At 43.2% G+C, this 25,757-nt stretch overlaps 1 protein-coding gene across 6 annotated transcripts in view; it reads right to left on the reverse strand.

Moving 5' to 3' along the window:
• FAM219A (family with sequence similarity 219 member A) overlaps positions 1 to 25,757 on the reverse strand; it is a 54,669-nt gene that overhangs the window by 8,460 nt on the left and 20,452 nt on the right. The window lies entirely within an intron of this gene.

Consider the following 25,757-nt stretch of genomic DNA (forward strand, 5'->3'; position numbering starts at 1 on the left):
GTCTGAAAATTGCACAGTGTACCCAAGGCTGTGCCTGTTCTGCTTCTGGAGATGCAGACAGCAGACAGACAGGTAGAATGCCCCAGGACTGGTCCTACAGTGTCAGGTTCAGGGATCTGAGTGACCCAGCAAGGGAAGGACATATAACCATTATGGTAGCTTCTGTTGCATTTAGAATGAGATGGGGGGATGAAAACATGCTTGTCATCAAGGGGAAAAGAAAAAGTCTAGAATGTTTGGGAGGGAAATCTTGGCCTTGCCTGTGTTCCTTCAGGCCATCCAGAGAGACCCTGGATGGGCTGTTGTCACCATAGTGGTTTGTGAGCTCCTGAGGGCAGAACCTGGGCCTCTTTCCTCTACTCTGACCCCCACCCCTTAGCTGGTATTGTAGGGGACAGGGCTCAGAAAAAGTGGGGTGCTGCAGTGCCTCCATCTCAGGCAACTTCTCATGCTGCAGTCCTCTCCAATCCTTTATTCTCTGCTTCCTTGTCTCAGTTCCTTCTTGAGAGACTCCTTAGGGATAGCACTTGTCCCCTTGTCCCCTGAAAACTTGGAGAAGCAGGCCTCTAGTGGTCCTGACATACCTCTCTGCAGCCAAAACAGCTCTGAGGTGCTACCTGCAGGGGGCATGAAGACTTGACAGCTGGGTTCTGGCTTTCCCCTTAGGCCATAGGTAGGACTCACTCTCAAAGCAGACTGATGGCTTCTTAAAGGGTAAAGCCAATAAACATGCCTGAGGGACCCTACCAGGGAAGCATTGGCACCTTTCCAATTTCCTTAGTCACATTACTTTTTCTGTAGCACTTCTCACATGATACACATATCCCATCCATTTGGATATGGTTTCCTCTTCTGGCTTTGAGGACACTGTTCTCCTTCACTCATGTTGCCTCCTTAACCATCATTTTCATCTTGTCCCACAGCCCTTTGTCTCTTCCACAGAGTCCTGCCCTCAGCCCACCACTCTCTCCTTGGGGAGCCCTGATGTCTTCTACAGTTTGCATTAACATTCTAAATCTATGGACTTCCCAATCATGCATCTTCTCTGTAACGCTCCCATCAATCCATATAAGTCCACTGTCCTTTCCCTGGGGCTGACTTTAAACACATGAACCCTCAGACACCTCTTCAGTCCAGATGAGTTCATCAGAGTTGCTTCTCTCGGGCTGGAGGTACTAGATGGAAATGGTAACATTGGAAGGAGACTATGCAGAGGATAGAGTTTTAGTGGGGCCTGGGAAGCTGTTGAGCAATTCTGGTCACAGAGAGCCACATTTGGTCCTTGCCACCACTGGGCAGGTCTTGGTGGCTTTTGATCCCTGAGAGAAACCACCAGTTCCTTTGGGTTATAAGCCAGGGTGCAGAACCCTAAGCTTGAGAAGTCCTGTGCAAAGTCCACCATACAGCATCTCACCTGTCACTGGCCACGATAGGCCATCTTAGTGGCAAGAACAAAGATATCTGGCACTGTGCCTGAAAATTCAAGCCTTTACTGTGGGCTTCCTGTATGTCTTCCCTGAGAAATACAGTCAATGCACCATGACCATCACATGGAAATGTAATCAGGTTAAATGTGAAATATTCATGAATGTTAAGTATCAGAGAAAATCCAGGCAGAAGGAAATGTCTGGCTCCAAGAAATCAGGGAGAATTTAAAATGCCCCCCAAGGACATCTGACAGGAGTTAGCTAGATCCAGGAACTAGAGTGAGGATTAGCAAAATTATTAAACACTCAGCAGAGACAGACATTGAAATGCATCTCTAACAGCAACCCATGTTTCTGCAACCCTTCAAACAAATTCTCCACAGACTGCAGAAATGATTAATAGCCCAGTCTCACTGTTTCTGGGACAGGATATATAGGCTAATGGCCAGTGCAAAGCCAGTATAATTAGAGGAAGGCAAAAGTGCTAGGAGAATCCTTAGAGTTAGCCTGGTCCAGTGATTTTCATTAAACTGTGTTCCCTGAACCCTGTGCCGTGGGTGGGGCTGAGTCCAAGAACGAAGCAAGAGTATGGAGAATGGAGATACTCTTTTATTTCATTTATATACTAGCCTTTCTGTAAAATTTTGGTTGGAGAAACAGTTCTGCTTAAAAAAAAAATTAAAATCCATTAATTTTTTTTTAACGTTTATTTATTTTTGAGACAGAGAGAGACAGAGCATGAACGGGGGAGGGTCAGAGAGAGAGAGAGACACAGAATCGGAAGCAGGCTCCAGGCTCTGAGCCATCAGCCCAGAGCCCGACGCGGGGCTCAAACCCATGGACCGTGAGATCGTGACCTGAGCTGAAGTCGGAGGCTTAACCGACTGAGCCACCCAGGCGCCCCAAAACCCATTAATTTGAGGTGCCTGACAGGGTCAGTCAGCAGAGCATGCAACTGTATTTTTTTTTTAATTTTTTAAATGTTTATTTATCTTGAGAGAGAGAGAGAGAGAGAGAGAAACAGAGCATGAGTGGGGGAGGGGCAGAGAGAGAGGGAGACACAGAATCCAAAGCAGGCTCCAGGCTCCAAGCTGTCAGCACAGAGTCCTATGCAGGGCTCGAACCCACGAACCATGAGATCATGACCTGAGCCAAAGTCAGACGCTTAACCAGCTGAGTCAACCAGATGCCCCTAGAGCATGCGACTCTTAATCTCGGGGTTGTGAGTTCAAACCCCACAATGGGTATAGAGATTACTTAAAAATAAAATCTTCATTCACTATATGTTGACTAATTTGGATGTAAATTAAAAACAATAAAAAGTTAAATTAAAAAAATAAAATCTTCAAAAATCCATTGATTTAATCCAATCTGGTCCTTTAAAATGTTTTATTATGGAAATTATTAAACTTACACAAAAGTAGAGAAAATAACAGTGAGATCCTGGGTACTTATCACCTTCAAAAATTCAACTCATCAACTCATTTTTTTTTTTTAATAAATCTTGACTCCTCCATTTACTGGCTATGTGATCTGGGTGTCCGTTTCCTTATTTATAAATGGGACTAATTTTAATACCTATGTCAAATGTTCTTGTGAGGTTAAAATGAGTTAATATACGTAAGCACTTCAGTATAGTACATATTGAGTAATACATCTGTGCTAGTTATAAAGTTATTAGTACAGGTTCCATAAGGCCCACACAATCATGGACAGCATGTTCTAGGGGTGACTGGCTCACAGATGCAACCCTAGCATCACACAGGTTGGGTCCTAGATTACGTGGGGAGGTATTTATGGAAAAAGTACTCCCTCCAGAGGATGAGGAGGGGCCTGACCAGGGAGCATTCTGCTTTCTCTCTCTCCTTACTCTAACATGCAACATTTTCTTCAGTTATTTATCAATGGCAGGCCTGTGGTTCATAAATATAAATGGAAAAGGGCCCCATCCTTAGGGAGCTCCCAATAATTATCAACAGTGTCAAAAAACCAGTTGAGTCCCAGAAGATACAGACAATGTTTGGAAATAAGGAAGTCATAGGTGGCCTCAAAACAGTTTTAGTTGAAGAGTAGGAACAGAATCCAGATTATAGAGGATTTAGGAAGGAATAGGAAAAGAGAAAGCAGAAAGAGTGAACATGAATATTTTTTCAAGGAGCTAGATGGAGAAGAGAAGGAATGAGAATAAATGACAGTCAGAGGGAACTCTGGAGTTGAAGAATTTCTTTGAAACTGTGGGACACCTGACCAATGTCCTAGATGGAGGGGAAGGAAGCTAGGTAGAAAAGGAGATGTTTGGTAGGTCATGGTCTTTGAGGAGGAGATGGAAACAGAGCCTTGGACCAGAGGAGGAAGGCTACTTACTGAAATGGAAGATGGGTGAATATGAGTGAGGGATGCAAATAACATGGAGGCAGAAAGGCGGGTAGAAAGTTAAGGGAGTTCATTCCTAAAAGCCTAGATAGGTAAAGGAAGGGTTTGAATAGTAAGAGGTTGGGGGGAAAGGGGGTACTTGATGACTAGCCGGAAGTGTAGGGAGATCAGACTGGCTGGGCTTCTAGCATCTTTTCACCTGCCCTTGATCTAGTTGCCAGGATGAAAAACGCTCTCCGTGGTGCTGAACAATTTTGCCTTTGTCTTGCAGACTGCATGAGTGAGTCGAGGTAGAGACACAATTCAATTTTAGCTTTCCCACAAGAAAGGTAACCTCTGTCCTCACCCCCAAGCATTAATTCTTGGGAAAATGAAAACTGAAATACATTCAATGGGTCAAGGTGAAGTTAACCAAAAAGAAGGAAGGATTTTTATGCTACAGCTAGAGTTTGAGAGCTTAAATTGGTCCTGTGATTAACTGAGACTTATCTGTTTCCTTAAACAACTTGATAGAATTTATTACCAAAAACAAGTACCACCAAGCTGTAGTATTTTGTGGTGACTCTCATCGAGAGAACCAAAATGGAAAAGAGTTCTGCTCACCCCAGGCCTAATAACAATCATAGCCTAGCCATGGCAAGCTTAATAGATTTTTCTATTATAAAGTAATATGTGCTAACTTTCTCAAAAATAATTTTTAGTTTCACTACCTTGAGACAACCTCTGTAAATGTCCTAGTATATTTAAGTCTTATGTGCATACCACAGTAGCAACACTCTGGGGTTTCCCTCTCTGGAAGCTGGTGTTTCTCCTCATAGTCCACAGGGGTGGGTTCCAGGTCCCACCCTTGCTTGGACCAGGTGGAGCCAATCAGGGTCTCCCCCAGAATAGGAAGTGGGACCAAGAGGAGAGGTAAAGCTCAAGACTGTAGATTAGGTAGTAGAGAAAGCCACTGGGCAGGGAGATAAGAATAAAGCTGATGTTCAGAAAGAAGCAAACACAAGAGATTGAGAAAGTCCTTCAGAGGCTCTGGTTGTAGAACTTCCTCTGCCCTTCTAAGGTTTGTAGGGCACATCTACCCTTGAATACTATGAGAAATCCTAGTGTCCTTATAGTCTAGTTTCATTTAAAAGAATTTTTTTAATGTTTATTTATTTTTGACAGAGAGAGAGACAGAGCATGAGCGGGGGAGGGGCAGAGAAAGAGGGAGACACAGAATCCAAAGCAGGCTCCAGGCTCTGAGCTGTCAGCACAGAGCCCAATGTGGGGCTCGAACTCACAGACCGCGAGATAATGACCTGAGCCGAAGTTGGATGCTCAACCGACCAAGTCACCTAGGCACCCCTAGTTTCCTTTTTTAAAAATTTTGGGGGGCACCTGAGTGGCTCAGTCAGTTGAGCGTCTGGCTTCGGCTCAGGTCATGATCTCTCTGCTCCTGAGTTTGAGCCCGCATCCGGCTCTGTGCTGACAGTTCAGAGCCTGGAGCCTGTTTCAGATTCTGTGTCTCCCTCTCTCTCTTTACCTCTCCCCCACTCACTTGGGGGAAAAAGAGAGAGCGAGAGACAGCACGCATGAGCGGGGGAGGGGCAGAGAGAGAGAGGGAGACACAGAATCCAAAGCAGGTTCCAGGCTCCAAACTGTCAGCACAGAGCCCGATGTGAGGTTTGAACTCACAACCATGAGATCGTGACCTGAGCTGAAGTTGGATGCTCAACTGACTGAGGCACCCAAGCACCCCTAGTCTACTTTTCTTTTTAGCTTAAACTAGTTTGAGTTGAATTCTGTCATTATAACACCTGCATAGAACAACATACAGAAAAATAACTGTATCTTATATTCTGTATTTTTGAAAATTAGTATTGGAATATAATCAACTATCCATATTTTTACATAGTTTTTGAAATCACCAATGTAATGGCCTCCATAAAGGGGATGTATAATAACTTTTTAACCATTCACTTATTTTGGACATTCAGATTGTTTGCAATTTTTCACTATTCTAAATAATACTAATGCTGAAATCCATATATATTTACATTTAGGGTAATTTCTTTTTTTTTAATGTTTTATTTATTTTTGAGACAGGGAGAGACAGAGCATGAACAGGGGAGGGTCAGAGAGAGGGAGACACAGAATCTGAAACAGGCTCCAGGCTCTGAGCTGTCAGCACAGAGCCCAACGCAGGGCTCGAACTCACGGACGACGAGATCATGACCTGAGCTGAAGTCGGCCGCTCAACTGACTGCGCCACCCAGGCACCCCTAGGGTAATTTCTTAAATAAAGTAGAATTACAAAGTCAAAAAGCAGGAGTAATTTTAAGATTCTTGATACATAGCATCAAACTGCTTTCCCAAAGGACTGTTCCAATTTACAATGCCTCTAGTCATGACAAAGGGCTATAGCTGGTTTTTAATATTTTATTTTTCACTGTGTGCCAGGAAATTTCAGGTCATCACATCTATCCATCATCTTATAAGAGAACTGTGCCTCAGTTCTTACTTACCTGGTTGCCTCTGGGGAAACTTCTTTCAAAGAATAGAATTCCCTCTGGAATGGAACCATCTGCCAGACAAAATATGCCTGACTTGAGGCCACCAATTAAGAATAAGAGGTGATAAGACTTTGTTACACTGAAGCTTGGGAAAAACTCTAAATGGGCACAGTACTGCCTGATGGCTGGCCACCATGCTTCAGCTCGTCCTTGGCCTGTGCCAGTACATCAGCTGTAGGAACCGTGACTAATTGCAGAGCCAGGAGGCAAACTTCACAGAATGAGTATCCCTTGCTTTCAGACTTGGGTTAAGAAAATTAACCAAAATGGCTCTGGAGTTAACCCACTGAGAATGGCAGCTCCTACTCCCTTACCCATTATTTAGTTTTCAAAAATAGCTCAGAAACTACTCAGGGGGGAAAAAAAAGATGGTGAAAGATCTGAAACTAGTACTGGGATGGTAAAGAACTAGATTCTTTTTTAAATGGGGAGACAAGAGGTCAGTGAATTAAAAAAAAAAAAAAAGATTTAGAATCCTGTTCTGCCTCCTTCATGGTTAGGATTTCTTGTCCTCGATTGATGTTCTGCTATTCCTCCCCACTCTTACTCCCCTGGAAACCCTATGACTAAAAAGCCTTTGTTTGGGAGAAAGGACAAATACCTCAACTCAGGGACACCCACTACAGCAGCTGTGGCTTGAGGGAAGCCTGTGCATAAAGGCCTAGGGGACAAGCCTCATGACCCAGGAGGTAGAAACCAGAGCCAGAAATTGAAAAATCTTGGTTCCTCTGGGAGGCCTCGCCTCACCTAGCTCCTGACTTTCATTCCTATCCTTAAGCTTATCCCCTGAGCCAGATGTTCAGATGCCCTATTTTGGATCAGCTAGAGATACATGTCTTGGCCTATACAGTCTTGCGACCTAGAGGGTTTTCTGAGCTTGCTATCCTGCCACACCTCCTCCAGCTCCCATTTCAACATCTTTAGGGAAAGACTATCTCACTTAATGGAAAAAGGGGTGAAGGTGTAAAGTTCTTTAAAAATAGATCAACAATGGTTAAAATGGCTAATTTTATGTTATGAAAAAGGTTGAAGAAAATAAAAGATAGACTGGTAGGGCCTAAGGCAGAAGGAGAAAATGTGTGAGGGTGGGCAGTGGATATAAGGAGGTCCTTTTCCTCCCTCCCTCCCTCCATCCACCTTCCCTTCCTTCTTTCCTTCCTTCCTTCTCCTTTCTCTCTCCCTTTCTTTCTCCCTTCCTCCCTCCTTCCTTCCTTCCTTCCTTCCTTTCTTTCTTTCTTTCTTTCTTTCTTTCTTTCTTTCTTCCTTTCTTCTTCAGTTTCAGCCAACACAGACTTTGGAGATGAGGCCTTTCATAGGAGAGGGGCAAGGAAGTGATTCCAAAATCAAAGGAGTCATAAGGGCCAAGGGATTCTGAGTTGAGTTTCTGGAGGCCTTCTGCTTAGGCAGGACCCAGAGGAGGGGGGAAAAGTACATCAGATATTCAGGGCTAACAAAGCTTTAGGGAGCATGTCTGGAGGATCTTTCAATTTCCTTCCAGGATGTGGATTATAGTTCCCCAAGGTAAGAAAGGAGGCTCAGAACATCAAAGAAAGATGCTGCCCTATGCTGTAGATGCTGCCTACAAATAGAGGGCATTTGGTTGGAGAGTCTTTGAGACTAGTCCCTCACCCTTATACATGGTAGGAAGCTGAAGCAGGAGAAATCTCAACAGATATTAACATTTGGTCTAGGCCAGCCTGACTTGTGTATCTTCACATGGATCTTGGTCCCAAATCTCACTGGAAGGTATTTGGTAAGCTTCAGTTATTCAAGGGACCGAGCCTGCCCTGCCCTGGTTCATGAATCTTTTGGAATCCTTGTTTTCCCAAGAAAATAAATAGTCTGGCAATCTATGGGATGTCCTCACACAACTGCCATTTCTGATTCTTTTCCTCTGGCCTTGGAAGAGTAAAGAGCTACCTGTCTGCAGTGAACAAGTGAACAATGGACTTAGGGCTGGTATCAAACAGCTTCTCCCTTCTGTGGCGTTTCCTACCCCCATCCTTTCTCATCTTTTCAATCTGTTCTCTCTAACCTTCATTATAACTGGCAAGCACCACTTTTTGCTCATAAAGACAACTTGCAGTTCTAAAGCTTAGCTCTGTGGACAGAGCAGTCTCCTATTCTTTCCTTTTGCCCTCCTAATAATTAAACATCAGTAAGTTCACCACTTGTTTAAAAAACTTGATAGCCACTGAATATCAACATGGGGCAGGCAGGGAACAATGTACTTTGGGGAGGGAAAGATACTGATTCTTGCAAAAAGACTTTAGTCTAATGGTAAAAAGAAGACAGAAACACATATTAGCCCATTTAAGGCAGACAGAGGAGCATGAGAGAGAGGAATGCATAAAGGGTGGTAGAAGCACAGAGGAGAAAGTGATGGTGGTAAAGGTTTGTTATCCTCCCTGATGTAGAGGGTTGGGCCTGGGCAGGAACCTGGAGAAACTACAGGCTCACCTATTAAGTGGCTGGCAAGAGCAATGACAGTTGAGTGTAGGGCCAGGACTCTATTCTAACTACTTTTAGTTGCTGTTGCTATCAGGCATTCAGCCTACTCTATTTTTGTGTGGGGGGTGGGTATAACAGGGCTTTTTCCTTACCATTGAGATGCACAAACAACTCTCCCACAAAGAAAGGTCAAGAGACTCTAGGTGGATGGTTGGGAAGTGTTTCTATTGGGAAAGCAAAAAGGGATCCAGAGTCCTAAGAGTACTTAAGAGGGAGAGATGGTGGCTCTGGTAAAACAAACCCTACTGACTCTAAACAAGCCTAGAGCCTGCAGTCACTCCCACCAGGTGTGCTTTGTGCAGCAGAGAGGTCAATGCTACAGGTTCCTGGAGGCTCAGGGCCCAGCCCAGCAGTGAAGGAGGTCAGAGAGGGGAAGGAGAGGGTTAACTCTACAAAGACTCATAATCCCCTGAGTTTCTGTTAATTCAGTTTTTTAAAAAATTTATTTACTTATTTTGAGGGGCAGCGTGGGGCAGAGACAGAATCCCAAGTGGGCTCTGCACTGTTGGTGTAGAGCCCAATGCGGGGCTCAATCCCACAAACTGTGAGATCATGACCTGAGCTGAAATCAAGAGTTGAAAGCTTAACCAACTGAGCCACCCAGGTGCCCCAAGTCAGTTTTTTTAAGTGTGTGTGTGTGTGTGTGTGTGTGTGTGTGTGTGTGTGAGAGAGAGAGAGAGAGAGAGAGAGAGAGACAGACAGAGACAGAGAGAGACAGAGAGAGAGAGAGAGAGAGAAGTGTGTGCAGTTGGTGGTAGAACAGTAGCGGGAAGGGAGATTCTAACCTAGCACAAACTCAAGGCAATTTTTCAGCAGTGAAGCCAGCCAGTTGCTGATTATGTATCTCTCTAGGGAAACAATATCCATCTGGTAAACAATATTCATCTGTCCTGGGGTCCCTGCTGGAGGGTCTTCCCAGGCTCAGGGTAGTAGAGATCCTTTCTCTACTCACCTGTCATTCTCTGGCTGGTGCAGTGACATTAACCAGCTAACTCAAAGGTACAATCTCATTCCTGAGGTATCAACAGGAAGGGGCCCTGAAACAACAAAAAACCAATACCTATCCAAAGAGCACCCATACAGTTCTGTAGCCCACACCTCTGAGGAACACCTCCTTTGCTCTGACTATACTCCCTCATAGCTCCTCCCCACCTGTGCAGCCTTAATGTCTTCTAGACAGTTCTGACATACATGCATAGCCTACATCCCTCTATACCTGCTAGCTTATGAAAGTGCTTCTTTCCTACATTAAACATTAATGTGCATACAAATAACCTGGGGATATTGTTTAAATGCAGATTCCAATTTAGTAGGTCTGGAATGAAACCTAAGTTTCTGCATTTTCACACAAGCTCTCAAGTGATACCAATGCTCTTAGTACAGCGGCCACACTTTGAATAGCAAGGTTCTAGGCCAGTCTTTCTACATCCACACCATCCCCAGACAGCCTCTAAAAGAGCCCTCTGTACCCACCTTAATTTGGTTTTATACTCTTAGTGCCAAGACAGGACAATGGTTTGGTGGGGGAGGAGGAGGAGAGATGATCCAAAGCTCAAGTTGGGGAGGCTGCTCTGTCTGCTAAGAGCTCTGGCTGCACGAAGGCAGAGAATTGTTCAGAACAATGCAGACCAGGTGTGGTTCATCTGGAATTCAGCAGATCATTTAGTTAATATTGTTTGAATACCTGTTACTTTGTTATATGTACAAAAATGGTGCTTGGTGTTTTGTAATATATTATCTCATTTAATCATCCTAAAAGACTGAGTAAGGTAAATACCATTCCCATTTTCAAACTGAAGAACCAGCTTATATCAAGTAATATGTTCAAAATCATACCTTGAAGGGTGGTTAGCACTAGAATTTGAATCTAAGTTGTCATTTCTTATACATCAGATAAAGACATGAGATTAATAACACATCAGAACTTACACAGCTGTGGGACTGTTGTCTTATAAAGCAGGCACTTGGAAGGCTGCTAGTAGTCTCATCACGTCTCCAGTGCTCTGCACACACTTGAAGCCCCTCTTTAGAAAATGGCATGGATACTTTCTGATTAGTAACCTCCTGTTCAAAAAGTTCTCCATAGGAAGGAAATATTGGAGTCACTGAAGCACTCAATAGCTCAAGACAAAGAGAGACAGAGATAGACAGAGACAGACTAGCAGAAAGCAGGAGGCAAGAAAAAGCACTACAGACTGAGAGTCCTGAGCCCAGGAGAGAAAAGCAGAGGACAATTAAAAAAAAGAGAGAGAGAGAGAGAGAGATGAGTGGTGCCTGGGTTGCTTAGTTGGTTAAACGACCGGCTTCAGCTCAGGTCATGATCTTGCAGCCTGTGGGTTCAAGCCCCACATCGGGCTCTGTGCTGACAGCTTGGAGCCTGGAGCCTGCTTTGGATTCTGTGTCTCCCTCTCTCTCTGCCTCCCCCACTCACATTTTGTCTCTCTCTCAAAAATAAATAAACATTAAAAAAACGGAGATGAAAGAGTCTCAGCCACCAATTCAGTTCTGGTCCTAAATTTTAGGGGCACTTATATTCTAGGCACTGTGCTAGGTGCTACAGATAAAAAGATAATATGATCTCTACCCATGAAGAGCTTAAAGGCCAGTACAAAAGGCAAATAAATAAGCAGATAATTTTTAATAATAAGGCAAATGCTACAACAGAGGTTTTTATAGAGTATTGTCTGTATACAGAACAGAAGGACCTATTCCACCCTGGGGAATTAGGGAAGACTTCTCCAAAGAAAGCTGAGGCATGAAGAATGAGTAGGAGATAGATAAGAACCAGATGAGAAAGAGGTAGGGAAAGAAAAGAAAGGAGTAGGGAGGAAGACACACATGACTATATGGCAGGCTAAAAGAATAGCTCAATTTTGCTAGAATGTTAAATGGTGGGGTGAAATGGCAGGTGATGAGACTAGAATTGGAAGAAGGCTTAAAATCATGAAGGGCTTTGTAAATCACATTCAGGGGCTTTGGACTTTAATGGAAAATAATAGGACTGGAGAAGAAAAACACATCAAGGTCATACTGCCAGGCCTTAGTGGCTGACTAGATCTGGGTTTGAGGGGAAAGACCTAGACAAAGATGATTCCAGGTTTCCTCAGTGTGTGTGTGTGTGTGGGGGGGCACCTATAAATATGAATGATCAGAGAAAAGAACTTGGGGAACACCAACATTGAAGGGTTGAAGGGGTAGGAAGAAGAGAACTGACAGCCCAGGTCAGAGCAGCAGAGGGTCAAAGAGAGCCTGATGTCATGGATGTCTGGGAAGAATAAGGTTTTGAGAAGGATAATGTAAAACAGGGAGGAACCAGAACCAGAGTGTTGAAGGGGCTCTTATATGACAAGAGAGACTGGAGTGGAGCATGGTTGAAACTAAAAGGTAGGAGACAGTGGAGAAGGGCCAGATGTTTGAAGATGTCAAGAAAGAGAATTCAAGACACAGGTTCTTCTGTGGTTTGCTGACATTTCAGCAAAAACTCTATTTTTCTCTCAGTATTATGGGTCTGATCCTTGGGAAGCTTGAGACTCCCCAAAGAGAAGCCCTAGTAGAGAAATCTAGCCATGGTCGAGACCATGGCAGGTCTGCTATTTCTTAGGAATTGTGGGCAAGGGTGGTTTGAAGGCAAGAGAGGCTGACCAGGGCCTGGGCAACCTCAAAGTAACAGCAAACTGAGTGGGAGTGGGTTGTAGCTGCCCGAGTTCTGGCTGCACTACAGTCCCATGACTTATCCTTGGGTCATTCTCCCCAGGCCATGGCAAAAAGCAGCAAAAACCCTGGACTTCTAGTCCTTTAGGCAGGAGGCCTGCACAAACCTAACAAGAGCACCCTGGGAATCCAGGTCAGTGGAGAGAAGCCTGCATTGACCTTTTTCTAGAAGGAGAAACACCTGCTCCACCAACCATGGACATCCAGGAGAGGCTTAGCATTGGAAACTATACTCCAAGTGATCATGGTTCTGTAGTGATCATGATTTCTCATTTTTAAACCTTCAATAACACTTTTCTATAAAAATAAACAAATATAAGTAAAACTAAAGAATCATTTGACCTAGGGGCACCTGGTTGTCTGTCAGTAGAGCATGCAACTCTTGATCTTGGAGTGGTAAGTTTGAGCTCCATGTTGGGTGTAGAGATTACTTAAAAATAAAATCTTAAAAATAATCATTTGACTTAATTATCGATGCATCCCTGAGGTATAGTAATGGAGTCAGTAAACTGCATACCTCCACTGTAAGAGAATATATCTATAATTAGAATTGGGGGTAGATTCTAGTTCTGTCTCCTCCATCCAAACACCAGAACCTGTGGGTGAGTGGGCAGTGAGCAGGAAAGCCAGGCTTGCCCTAGCACTGGCAAGCTCAGTGAATTTGGACTGACTTCTCCCAAAGCCTTGATCTTGGGTGCTGACTACGCTTTGAAAACATCATGTTTTGAGGATGAAGAGCCTGTTTGGCTATTTACAAAAATGGATCTGTGAATGCTGCCAGAGTTGAATGAATGTTTTATGCCATTTGATGCATTTAAAATAACCCAATAAGTTGAAAAGTTTTGCTGTGAAGGGAATGTTTGTTCTGCAGAGTTAAGTCGTGGTTACAATTAGAAAAGAAACTCCAAAAGTTCCTGTGTTTCCTGGCAGGGGAACAATGCTTTCTCTTTATGTACTTCACAAGCTAATGGCAGTCAGAAGGTTAGTTACAAGGCCTCACATCAGGGCTTCAAGGAAGTACAGAGTAACCATTTCCAGGAGTATTTTGGATTCTATATGGACACCCAATTTCACTTGTTCATATTATGACTTCTACTCTTCCCTCTATTCTCTTCTTTCACTCCAAGGAAAACCTGAGCATTGGCTTTTAGTGATTTTATCCTATCAATGTTTAGGAGAGTACTTTACAATTCCTTGTTACATCTAGGTGGGACCAAGACAAACTCTCTCTCTACAGATAGGAGAACTAATAGTCTGTAGAAAGAACCTGAAAATCCAGTCAACCCTGGGCTGCTCTGGATTCTGAGAGAATTTTGCCACCCACCCCCTCTGCCCTAGCCCCAGCCAGCTGCAAATTGTCTGGATCGAGCTGCTTCGACACGCTGATGTTATCAGCCTCATGGTGCCTGGAGCACGTAGATAGGAACAGGGAATGGCGCCGTCTCACCGGATGTAGTAATGCAATTTAGATTCTGAAATCCAAGTATAAAATCTTGAAAGCTGACATTTTTTATCTACCACAGGAGGGGGGTGATGGGGCGGAATTCCCAGCAGAACCATCAAAATGAGGAAATGGCTTCTGTCATAGATTAATAAGTAGTTCAAAGTACTGGAAAAACATACAGAGAGGATTTGTAGGGAAAGTTCTTGTCCACCCCCCTCCTCTGAGCCACGCTGCCAGGTGAAGACCCCTCCAATTGTGTGAACCCTATGCTGGGGCTAAAAGTGCCTCTTCTGAGCATTCCTATGAAAATCCCCTGTGCTGGGGAGATGGAAGAAGCACCAGCCTCCCCGGGGGGGCGGGGGGGTATGCCATAGCAGTTTGGGTGGGTCTCAACCAGCCCTTTTTTTTTGAAAGGAGCAATTCAGACTGGGCTAGAAATGGTGGCAAAGAAGCAGTCACTTACTTTTCCTCTCATTTCCCCAACTTAATCCTGTGTCACTCTCCCCACCCACCCCCATTACTACATTTTGCCTCACTGGTCTTCATTGCTGGTGGAGCATGAAGAGCCTTCCTGCCTCATGCTCCCCTTCTGGCTACACCTTACTTCTCCTTCAGGCTTCAGCTGACACATCATCTCTTATAAAAAGCTTTGCACGGGGGCACCTGGGTGGCTCAGTCAGCTGTATCTGACTTCAGCTCAGGTCATTATCTCGCAGTTCACGAGTTTGAGCCCTGCATCAGGCTCTGTTATGACAGCTCAGAGCCTGGAGCCTACTTCACATTCTGTGTCTCCCTCTCTCTCTACCCTCCCTCATTCACATTCTGTCTCTCTCTCTCAAAAATTAAGAAAAAAAAATTTTTCATTAATACCAGGATAGGTTAGGTCCCTCTATAATATACTCTCACAGCACTACCCCCCTTCCATTTCTTTTATGTACTTATCAAATTTTACTTCAGTGAATACTTGCATAATTTATTTAACAAATGTTCACGAAGGCAGGGACCATGCCTAGTTCTTCTGTGTCCTCCCAGTGCCTAGCATAGAGAATGAAGGGCTGTGATCTGATAATAGACAAACAGATTGCTTTCTATTTGGTTTGAGCCATAGCAAGGCTCTTTCTGAAACAGAGGTGGCAAAAGTCCAGTGGCCTGCCAGGTTGTGCCAGGGCCTTGTCTAATGGTGTCCCAGACAGATGTATTGTGTACTCTTTGTAGGGTCACTTCTCTATGTAAGCCTAGGGGCTGAAAGATTGCCTTCCAGGAAGTTATTTTGGAGAAGAGCCAAAGTAGGAGTCCCCAAATCCTCACTTACTCCCTTGCTTGCCTGAAGGTTTGGCCTAGTTAAAACTCACTTAAGGCCCATGGCCAATGCAGCAGCTCAACTCCAGGTTGACTACTTGTGGGGGCTGATCAACAGCTAAGCACACACAACTTTCTTTGAGACTTAAGGTCCAGGCTCATATTTTGCTTGCTGATATACATACATCATCATCAAATGAGTAAGGCCCAACTCTTACTATCAAGTTTCAGAGGAGTGGGAAGCTAGCTTGGAACCAAACCATCAGAAAATCCTTTGGAGGGAGATAGGGGCAGGGCTGCTCTGATTCTGTCTGTTTTGACAACCTGGGGCTTACAACCATGCGTACCAGGCAGTGAGCCACCCAAGGCATGGGAACGTTTGGGAGTTCATACATAAGGGCAAGGAGACAGCAAAGGAAAATACAAGAAACCTCCCTGAACAGTAAGCACAGCCTCTGGCTGGAGAGTAGGGCTTAGTGGATTCCAGGTTTGCCTGTGAACTACACTGACTTAGAGAGTCTAGACAGGTCATTTCACTCTCTGAGTTCCCAGGTCTGTTTTTATTCAGGCCCTGAGATTCCAGAAAGAGCCTCAAGGGCAGAGAGTAAATGAGTTATCCCAGGTCAATGCCAGATGGCAGCCCGGGAATTAGAATTCGTGGACTCTTCTTTCTAGCCAGCTGCTCCTTCCCCTGAGTCCTGAGCTTTTTCTTCTTCTGAGTGCTCAGGACTATATTTAATTTAGTAAGGTTTGTGGTCACATAATCACTGCTCCTAATAAAACAATGAATACAGAGCATCCTCTGTTAAGGAAGGCAAACATGGGGAAGGCTTTGCCCCTGAGAAAACAGGCCAAAAGCAAGTTCTGGCTGAGGTTAGGCCTGTTCTACTTGAACAAAAACCAACACAAGCAACTCTCTTGGGATCTGACAGAGTCCTCATCTGTTCTTGTTTCTTGTCTAGGCTTGCTTATATGTCAATAGCCTGTGCTTAATCCCATAGCAAGGGCCTCTCCTGGAAGCTAGAAAACACTGTTTCCACAGGCAAGAGAGGGGCCTGGCTGAGGGACAGTCTGGATCTAGATCCTCTGAACATCTTTCCATCCATAACTTAGTTACTACATTGTTAATACTCCCATCTTCAGGAGTATTATCCAGCCAAACCTCTTCAGGTAGAGTGGAGGCAGTCTTAGTCCTTCCAGCCCAAACTCTTGTCAGGTCTACTCATGGCTCAGCAAACACCATATGCTCTTTTCTCCTCCTTGCCCTTGCCTGTCCCATTTTGATTGTCCAGTGTTAAGAGAAGGAGCCTGCAGCTGTTCTCTGGTGGTTTAGTATTGCTTTTGCACCTGTTTCTTTGACCAGGAGGTTCTTTGGGGGTATAAAGCATGTAATGGCCTTTTAGTTCAGACAGTTCTTTCAATAAGGGATCTAAGAGTATGAGAGGTGAAGAAAGCAATGGAGGAGAGCCTTACACAAGGCCCAGAGCAAGGGTTGTTGGAGGGATAGGATCCTCAGTGCTTTCACTCAGCCTCAATCCAGGTAGACCTACCTTCCCTCCTTACTCACCAGCCGAGGCAATCAAAGTGAGAACACGGTAACCTCATTTGCTGGCTTTGATTAATTTAGCTATGGAAGAGGCCTGGAAGTAGAAAAGGAACTATCAACTAGAAAATCCAATCCCTAGTAGGTGACTGTGATTCCTCTGCCCTTCCAGATTCCTCGTACACCCCTCCTCTAGATGATTTGGGGAATCAGGAGGGAAACCCCTCTACAATATTACCTTTCTTTTGCCTAGGGTCCAAGTGCATGGCTAGGGTGAGGGTGTCAGGCTGAGAACCTCCAGACTCACTAGTTTCATTTCTGTTTCTATTTGCTACACTTGCCCCTATACACCTTATGTCAACGCTCTTACCCTAAAACAACAACAACAATAACAACAACAACAAAAAAAAATCCAAAACACTTTAAGTCAAGTGTGCACCACTGCCAGGCTGATTGTACAGAGTGATATCTCATGAAACGTTCCAGCCTCAGACCTTGAAATCTGCTCAGTGCTTCTCTTTAGTTTCCCCTGCCTCACATACCAGATTAAAGATGGGAATGCAGATGTATTAGAGACAAAAGTCCTTTTAACACTCCCTTGTTCCACTAGATTCTTACCATCCCTCCAAAATTCTACAGCTCTGAGGTATTGGGGTGTGAGACCCTAACCAGGGACAGCTCAGATGCTGTCTTGAAAGCTTATTTCACCTTCAGAGTGATAGTGACCTCAACAGAGAGAGTTTGGTCAGGCTAGATGTGAGTGGAAGAAGGTGGGGCAAGGGCTGGAAAGGATAAGGGGGAGTCCCTGGATTCATAGGGAAGATCCTGGAGACAGAAGAAGCCAGAGACATGTATAGAAAGGCTATTCAAAATTAAAGAAGCAAGGGCCTTAATGACTCAAGCACCTAGTCTTTTCAGACCTGGCAGAGACTGGGCTCTTCTAGGAGCTATCCAGGGTCCTGAACTGCCACCACCTGAAGACCTAGGAGTCTCTGAACAAAAGCCCCACATGCCAGTTAACACTGACCTTAAATGGTTGGACCCATTGCTTGAAGTAGTGACTCAAGTCATTCTATATAGCTGCAGCCTGGGCTTCATGCCAGCAGCCTGGCTCCCTAGTCAGATTTTCAACAAGTGATTATAAGGTTGAGATTAAGGATCTTGGTGTATGTGAAAAGTATCTTGTAGTACTTCTGGAAGCTCAGGACTAAATGGGTCTGGCTCAGGCAAGGTGGCTGGTCATAGGGAAAGGAAAGAGGTCTCCATGTGGCACATCTTCAGACAGATCAGCCATTCCTCTCCTCACTTCAGTGGCCACTGCACACATGTGCTTGTACACACACACACACACACACACACACAAGCATGCATGCATGCACATACACACATGCCAGATTCTCTGCTCTGTAACTGCAGAGCCTGTACTGCTACAGAGATGGTATAGTCTCCTTTGTCTGCATGTTAGCATAATGTATCTGCTTTGTTCTCACCATGGATATTACAGAAATCTGGCAAACAGTACCAAAACTTTAGACTTAAATAAATAAAATATTTCTTTTTCTGGATTCAAGAGGAATACATTGTCACTATAAAAATTCCAGATAAGCACAAAAGAAGAAGAAAAAAGAAGAAAAAAAGAAGAAGAAAACCTTAATCCCACCATCTATAGCCCTTGGCACACAGCCTAGGCCCTTTTGTATGTGTGTGCACGTGTGTGTGTGCATGTGCATGAGTGTTGGTAAGAGGCAATATAGTGAAATGGTTAAAAGTATGAGTTTTAGAGTAAGTTCTACCTCTGCCATTTATCTGTGCAATCATGATCACATTTCTAACCTTACTGGGTCTGTTTTTCAACTTTTTTTTGGTAGTGGGAGGGGGAGGTTTAGAGAAATACTGTGTTTAATAATAAAACTGAGTTCACTCTAGTACAGGCATGGTCTGGAGTTGAAGCAGCAGGGATGGGTAGGTGCCCCTCACAGACCCTCACATGGTGAAGAAGATGAGGAAGGTGGCCATCAGACAGGACAAAGCCCAGAATAACATAGGAGAAGAGATGTTGCTTGAGAGGTCCTAGCATAGCCAATGATATAAAGCTACCAAATCCTATTCCAAAGCCAGTCCCTGAACCAGCCACACCAACTGTAGTGACCCCAGAACCAATTGGCCACTGTGTAAAGGTCTTGGGAGACAACAGTGTTCTGGAGCTCCCATCTGGCCACCTGGAGTAGGGAGCTGCTGTAGATGGCTATTTAGATTGGATTTCTAGCCTATCTAGGAAGGAGACAGACACATTCTTGACTGGACCCCTGGTACAACAGTGGATCAGAGCTGGAAGAATGAGTAGAGCCTTGGTGGTCTGCATTTCTTCAGTCTTCCAGCCTTAGTTCTAGTTCTCAGTGCTCAGCTTCCTCACCCTGTTTTTCATATTTAACATAATATAATAGTACTCATCTCAAAAGCTTGGTGGGAAGATTAAATTGGATCATGTATATTTAGTGCTTACCACAGTCCCTGACACATGGTAGGCAGTCAATACAGGGTAGCTTTTATAAAACACACACATATACCCCCATAGAAATCACTCTGCAATACTGCTTGATGCCTAATTTTAAAACAGACTATTCTCCATCTCAGAGAAAAGCTGAAGAGAGGATAAATAAGTTCAATTTATTTCATTTTCTTTCTGGCCTAACTTTCTAGGCCACAGTGATGACAAGCTGGGACTTGGGAAATAGAATGGCTTCCTAGCTCAGGAAGGAAAAAAGTAGTTCTTGATCCAGAGCTTCTATCTTTCAGCCTGTGTTCCATAGCCAGGAAATGGCAAAGGCTTTGTGGTCAAGGTTCCTCCTCTTCTTAAACTTTGGGCCCCAGCCTTTTGGCCTACTTGCTCTGGTTAGTACTTTCTGCTTCCCTGCCGAGGAGCATCCTACTTTCCTCCAGGGCTTCTTCCCCCTTGGCACCCACACAAGTCCCTTTGCCTGGTTTAGGCAAGCCTGCTTCCTCACTAAGTCCTGGCCATTTGATTCCTATGTCTACCACCCCCATCTCTCCATATTTGCTCTACTAACTCTGTTCTCCTGGAGGTCAGCACTTGAGGTCCTAATTAAAATCCAATGGTCTTTTCTCAGGTGATCTTCCATCACTTTTCAGTATCATTGGACATTGCTGACCAGATATTTCTGGAAATTCTATTTTCCTTTGGCTTTTATAAAAACATCCTATCCCTATCTGTTTTGACCAGCCTCCCTACTGTTCTTCCTCGCATACCCTAGACATAGATCCTTTCCTCAGTGTGATCACTGACTCTTTACACATGTTCTCTCTTGGCATGTAGAAATGTAATATAATATTATAAACTTATTATTTCAAGTGATATCTCTCTGGGTTTGGCCTCCAAATATATATCTCTAGCTCTGACCTGTTAAACTCCAGACCAACATTTCCAACTGCCTATGACTTCCACTGATGTCATCCCCTGCTGTGCCCCCCAGCCTTGTTCATCCTGTTGACTACCCTTATCTTGTTAATGGTACAAACCACTTTCCCAGTTAAATTAACTCAAAACATTAAAAAAAAACCTTTTATTTTGAAATAATTTTATATTTAAAGAAGAGTTACAAAGACAGTGCAGAGAATCCTTGTACATTCTTCACCCAGCTTTCTCTAATGTTAGCATCTTAAATAATCGTGGTACATTGATCAAATCTACATTGACCAAATCAATAGTATTGACTAAACTATAGACTTTATGCAAATTTCTCCAGTTTTCCATTAATATCCCTTTTTCTGTTTCATATTGCTTCTCATTAATATGTCTCCATGGTCTCCTTAGTTTCTCAGTCTTTTCCTGACTCTCATGACTTTGACTTTTGAGGAGTACTGGTTAGGTATTTTATAAAACATTCCAACAATTTTAATGTGCCTTGTTTTCTCATGATTAGACTGAGGTTATGGATTTGGGGGAAGAATACCACATAAGTGATGTGTCCTTTGTATCACAGCATATCAGGGGGTATATGACTTACTGCTGGTGATACTAATTTTAATTACTTGGGGTGGTGTTTACCATATTTCTCCACTATAGTTACTATTTTTCTCTTATTTTGACCATTCTCTATTAGTCAGAAGCAAGTCACTAAGTCCAGGCCACAGTCGAGGGAGAATTAAGCTCCACTTTCTAGAGGAGGAGTATCAAAGAATTTGTGGATATATGTTAAAACTACCATGGTAATTAATACATATTTTGGTTGAGGTTCTTATAGGCTGTGCAAATATCTTGTTTCTCCTTAAAGTTTCACCCACTAGTTTTAGCAATCAGTGGATCTTGCCAGCAGCAATTATTACTATGATGTTCTAAAGGTAATTTTTTTAAGTTTATTTATTTTGAGAGAGACAGAGGGAGAGTATGAGTGGGGAGGGAGAGAGGGAGAGAGGGAGAAAGAGAGAGAGAGAGAGAGAGAGAGAGAGAGAGAGAGAGAGAAACCCAAGCAGGCTCCATGATGTTAGCACAGAGCCCCACGTAGGACCTGATCCCATAACCATGAGATCATGATCTGAACTGAAATCAAGAGTTGGATGCTTAAGTGACTGAGTCACCCAGGTGCCCCTAAAGGTAATTTTTAAATTCCCCTCATTCTTTCTAAAAAAAAAAAAAAAAATACTTCTACATAAAATACTTTTACATAACAAATCATAATTCTTGAAAATGTTCCTTCTCCTTCATTTATTTATTCAGCCATTTATTTATACCAGTATGGATTAATACACATATATTTTCTTTTGGGGGGTATAATCCAATACTACCACTATTTATTTTGTTGTTCAAATTGTTCCAACTTTGGCCACTGGAACCTTTTTCAAGTTGACTCCTGTCTCCTTTTGACCTGACTGGGAAGTCATTTTGACCCACCTGTTTTCTCCTTATCCCTCTGGCAAGCTAATCATGAACCTACTGTAACAATTTCTTCCTTATTAACTTACTTCAGGACCACTGCAAGAGTAACCCACTTATCTGCCCAAACTATTTCTTCTTCCTCCAACTCATCCTATGCATTACTCTTAAATTACTCTTCTGGAAATTAAACACTGCTCTGATTACAACATTCCCTTGTTCAAGACCTTTCAGTGGCTCCCACCACTTAAAAACTCCTTGACCTAACATTCGATAGTTTTAATAATATGGCCCAATTTGACAATCTAGCTGCTTTTCCAATTGCTTATCTTTCTAAATCCTTTGTTCTCTTTGCTGCAGCTGTTAGCTCTATGTGCAGATGACTTCCAATTTCTATCTAGCCCTAACTACATCATTTTAAGCCATTAAAAAAATCTTTAAGTTTATTTTTTGAGAGTGAGGGCGCACAACTACGCATGCGCAAGCAGGGTAGGGGCAAAGAGAGAGAGAGGGAGGAAAGAGAATCCTATGCAGGCTCTGCACTGTCAGCACAGCGCCTGAAGCAGGTCTCCAACTCACGAATTATGAGATCATGACCTGAGCTGAAATCAAGAGTCAAATGCTTAACTGACTGAGCCACCCAGGCGCCCCACCATTAAAAAAGTCTTTATTGGCTTCTTTAACTTACAAAAGTAAGGCATGTTCAATGGGGAGAATTAAAACAATACCTAAGTGGTTAAAACAGAAATGAGTATCTGACTCTCCTCTGCCCTCTGCTTTCCTCAGGTTGGTTTTAAGAATGAAGTGGATTTTGGGGGCTCCTGAGCAGCTCAGTCAGTTAAGCATCAGACTTCAGCTTGGGTCATGATCTCCGGTTTGTGAGTTCTAGCCCTGCTTTGGACTCTGTGCTGATAGCTCAGAGCCTGGAGCCTGCTTCAGATTCTGTCTTCCTCTCTCTCTGCTCCTCCCTCCCCCTACACTCAAAAATAAATAAACATAAAAAATAGAATGAAGTGGCTTTTCCTGATTGTTCAGTATCTCTATCTCCCTATTAAGTTGCTACATCATAGGAAACAGATTTCGAGACATGCCTCTTAAGAGTTTACAATGCAAGTCAGAAAAGGTTAAATCCAGAAAAATATAGATCTTTATCTTTGCATTGCAACTTATGCTTTCAAAACTTTTTCTTTATTATCTCATTAAATCTGACAATCCTAAGGGATAGAAATAGTATATCTTTTAAAAATAAAGGATTTTATCTTTTTGAAGAGCAGTTTTAGGTCTACAGCAAAATTGAGGGGAAGGTACAGAGAGTTCCTGTATACCCCCTATGTATACCCACATATACATAGCCTCTCCCATTACCAACATCCTCCACCATGTGGTATATCTGTTACAACTGATGAACCTACAGTGATACATCATAATCAACTAAATTCACTCTTGATGTTATACATTCTATGGGTGTGGACAATTGTAAAGTAACATGTATCCATCATTATGGTATCGTACAGAATATTTTCACTGCCCTAAAAATCCAGCATCTATTCTTTACCCCAATTTTACAGAGAAGAAAAAAGGAAACCCTGAAAAGCTGATCAGCTCTCCTAAAGTCCCCTAGCCAGGGCTAGGTCCCAAGTTTCCTGACCCCTTTCCTACTTTACCTCATAAAAAGGCCATACTGAAAACCACAATAAGCAGCAACACTAATGGGAGCAAGGCCAGAAGCCAAAGAGAACCACTCAGAATATTGACACATCAGTGATCATGGCTTTACCTTGGGCAATGTGAGAATAATTTTGTTCCCTTGCTTCCCAGTGGTGAAAGTGAGACTGTGGGAGATCTCTAAAAAGGAAATAAGAAACAGAAATGTATCTAATTGGTGTGATGGCATTCTGTTTTCAAAGAAATGCCTGCCTTCCCAAAGCTACAGAGCTCTATAGAACTTAAGAAGGAAGTGAGAAGAACTGAGTGAAGTACGGCCAGTCCATTCAAAACTTGGGGTGCCCAGAAGGAACAAGACTGGCCAGACGGGTGGCATCCAGGTATCTGGCAGCATTTCCATAGCCAATTCATTTCACCAACTTGTTGATGTGCATACCTGATTGAAAAATATGGGAATTATGAAGTAAATGCTATATCTTCTGGGTAGGCATAGATGAATCATATCATCCACATTCCAAATGATATATGAAAATAGTAACTTTTATGTTATAGGTATTTTAACACAATAAAAAAAGATATATATCTGGACATCTTTTCATGTCAATCCATATTGGATTTTATCTCTTCCTCCTTCTAAAAGACTGCCTAAGGCACCTAGGTAGCTCAGTTGGTTAAGTGTCTGACTCTTGGTTATCATCTCACAGTTTGTGGGTTTGAGCCCCACATTGGGCTCCACACTGACAACGCAAAGCCTGCTTGGGATTCTTTCTCTCCCCTCCCCATCTAAAGCTCATGTGCTCTTTCTCAAATAAATAAACTTAAAAAACTTATTTTAAAATTAACTGTTAAAAAAAAAAAGGCTGCCTATACATATGTTGTGGGATGGATGGATGTATCATGATTTATTTAATCAGTTCCCATTGATGGAGATTTATGTTGTTTCTCCCCCCACCCATTATTATGTTGCAGCTATTACAACAGTGTAATATAATGTTATAATATTGTTACTATTAATTTATAGCTACTATAATATCTTATAAAAAAGTCTTTATACACTTATCCATTTATTTTTTTAACGTTTATTTATATTTATTTTGAGAGAGAGTAAGTGTGTGCATGTGTGAATGGGGAAGGGGCAGAGAGAGAGGGAGAGAGAGAATCCCAAGCAGGCTCCATACTGTCAGCGCAGAGCCAAACCCGGGGCTTAATCGCATGAACCATGAGATCATGACCTGAGCAGAAGTCAAGAGATGGACACTTAACCACCTGAGCCACCCAGGTGCCCCTATTTCTTTAGTTTAATAAATTCCTGGAAGTAGAATTTTTGAAGGGGTCAATGGGTATGCACACATTATATTGCCAGCTGTTTTCCCAGAAAGGCTGTGACAATATATACAGTACTTCCCAACAGGAGGTGGGGAATACTCAGGTTTTGAAGTTAGAAAGACCTAGATTAGTTTTAAGGATAGCTGATTATATGATCTTTGGTGAGTTACCATTCTTGGTTTTGTTTTTTTTTAGGGGGGGAGGAGGGGCAGAGAGAATCTTTTTTTTTTTTTAATGTTTATTTATTTATTTTGAGAAAGAAAAAGAGAGCTCCCCCACACACATGCAAGTGGGGAGAGGGGCAGAGAGAGGAGAGAGAGAATCCCAAGCAGGCTCCAAGCTCTCAGCTTGGAGCCCGATGTGGGCTTGATCCCATGAACTGTGAGATCATGACCTGAGCTGAAATCCAGTGATGGATACTTAACCGACTGAGCCACCCAGGCACCCCAGGGAGAGAGAGAATCTTAAGCAGGCTCCACACTCAGCATGGAGTGCAACATGGGCTAAATCCCATGACCCTGGCATCATGACCTGAGCCATAGTCAAGAGTCAGATGCTTAACTAACCGAGCCACCCAGGCACTCCAACATCCCTTTTCCTTCTAGGGATGTAATATTACCCTCTTTACAGGGCCAGTGTTAGAATTCCCTGGCCACTAAAAAAGAGCTTGGGATACTAACTTGAGTTTTTCTAATCAACAGCAAGAGATATTGTCCTCTTACTGAGTCTGTTTCCTAAGAAATACTTGAAGCCAATTTCCAGAGCTCTATCTTTAGTGACTAAATCACAAAAAGACAATCTCTCCCCATCTCAATGATCTTTCCTAGAATCTTAATCAGGCTGTACTTATTCCCCAGACCACTGTCCATTAAGCCGTTTTAACAGCTGAACTTTCTGTTCTTTAAAATAGGACACTGCATTAAGCCCTGGAGGCTACAGAGGTCCTACGGAAAACAGATGGAAAACAGACCCGAGACACATGCACCCTTGGACACTGGGGAGTACAGATTGAATT

This window comes from Panthera onca, chromosome D4 (genome assembly GCF_046562875.1).
Source record: "Panthera onca isolate mPanOnc1 chromosome D4, mPanOnc1 haplotype 2, whole genome shotgun sequence".
Lineage (NCBI taxonomy): Eukaryota > Metazoa > Chordata > Mammalia > Carnivora > Felidae > Panthera > Panthera onca.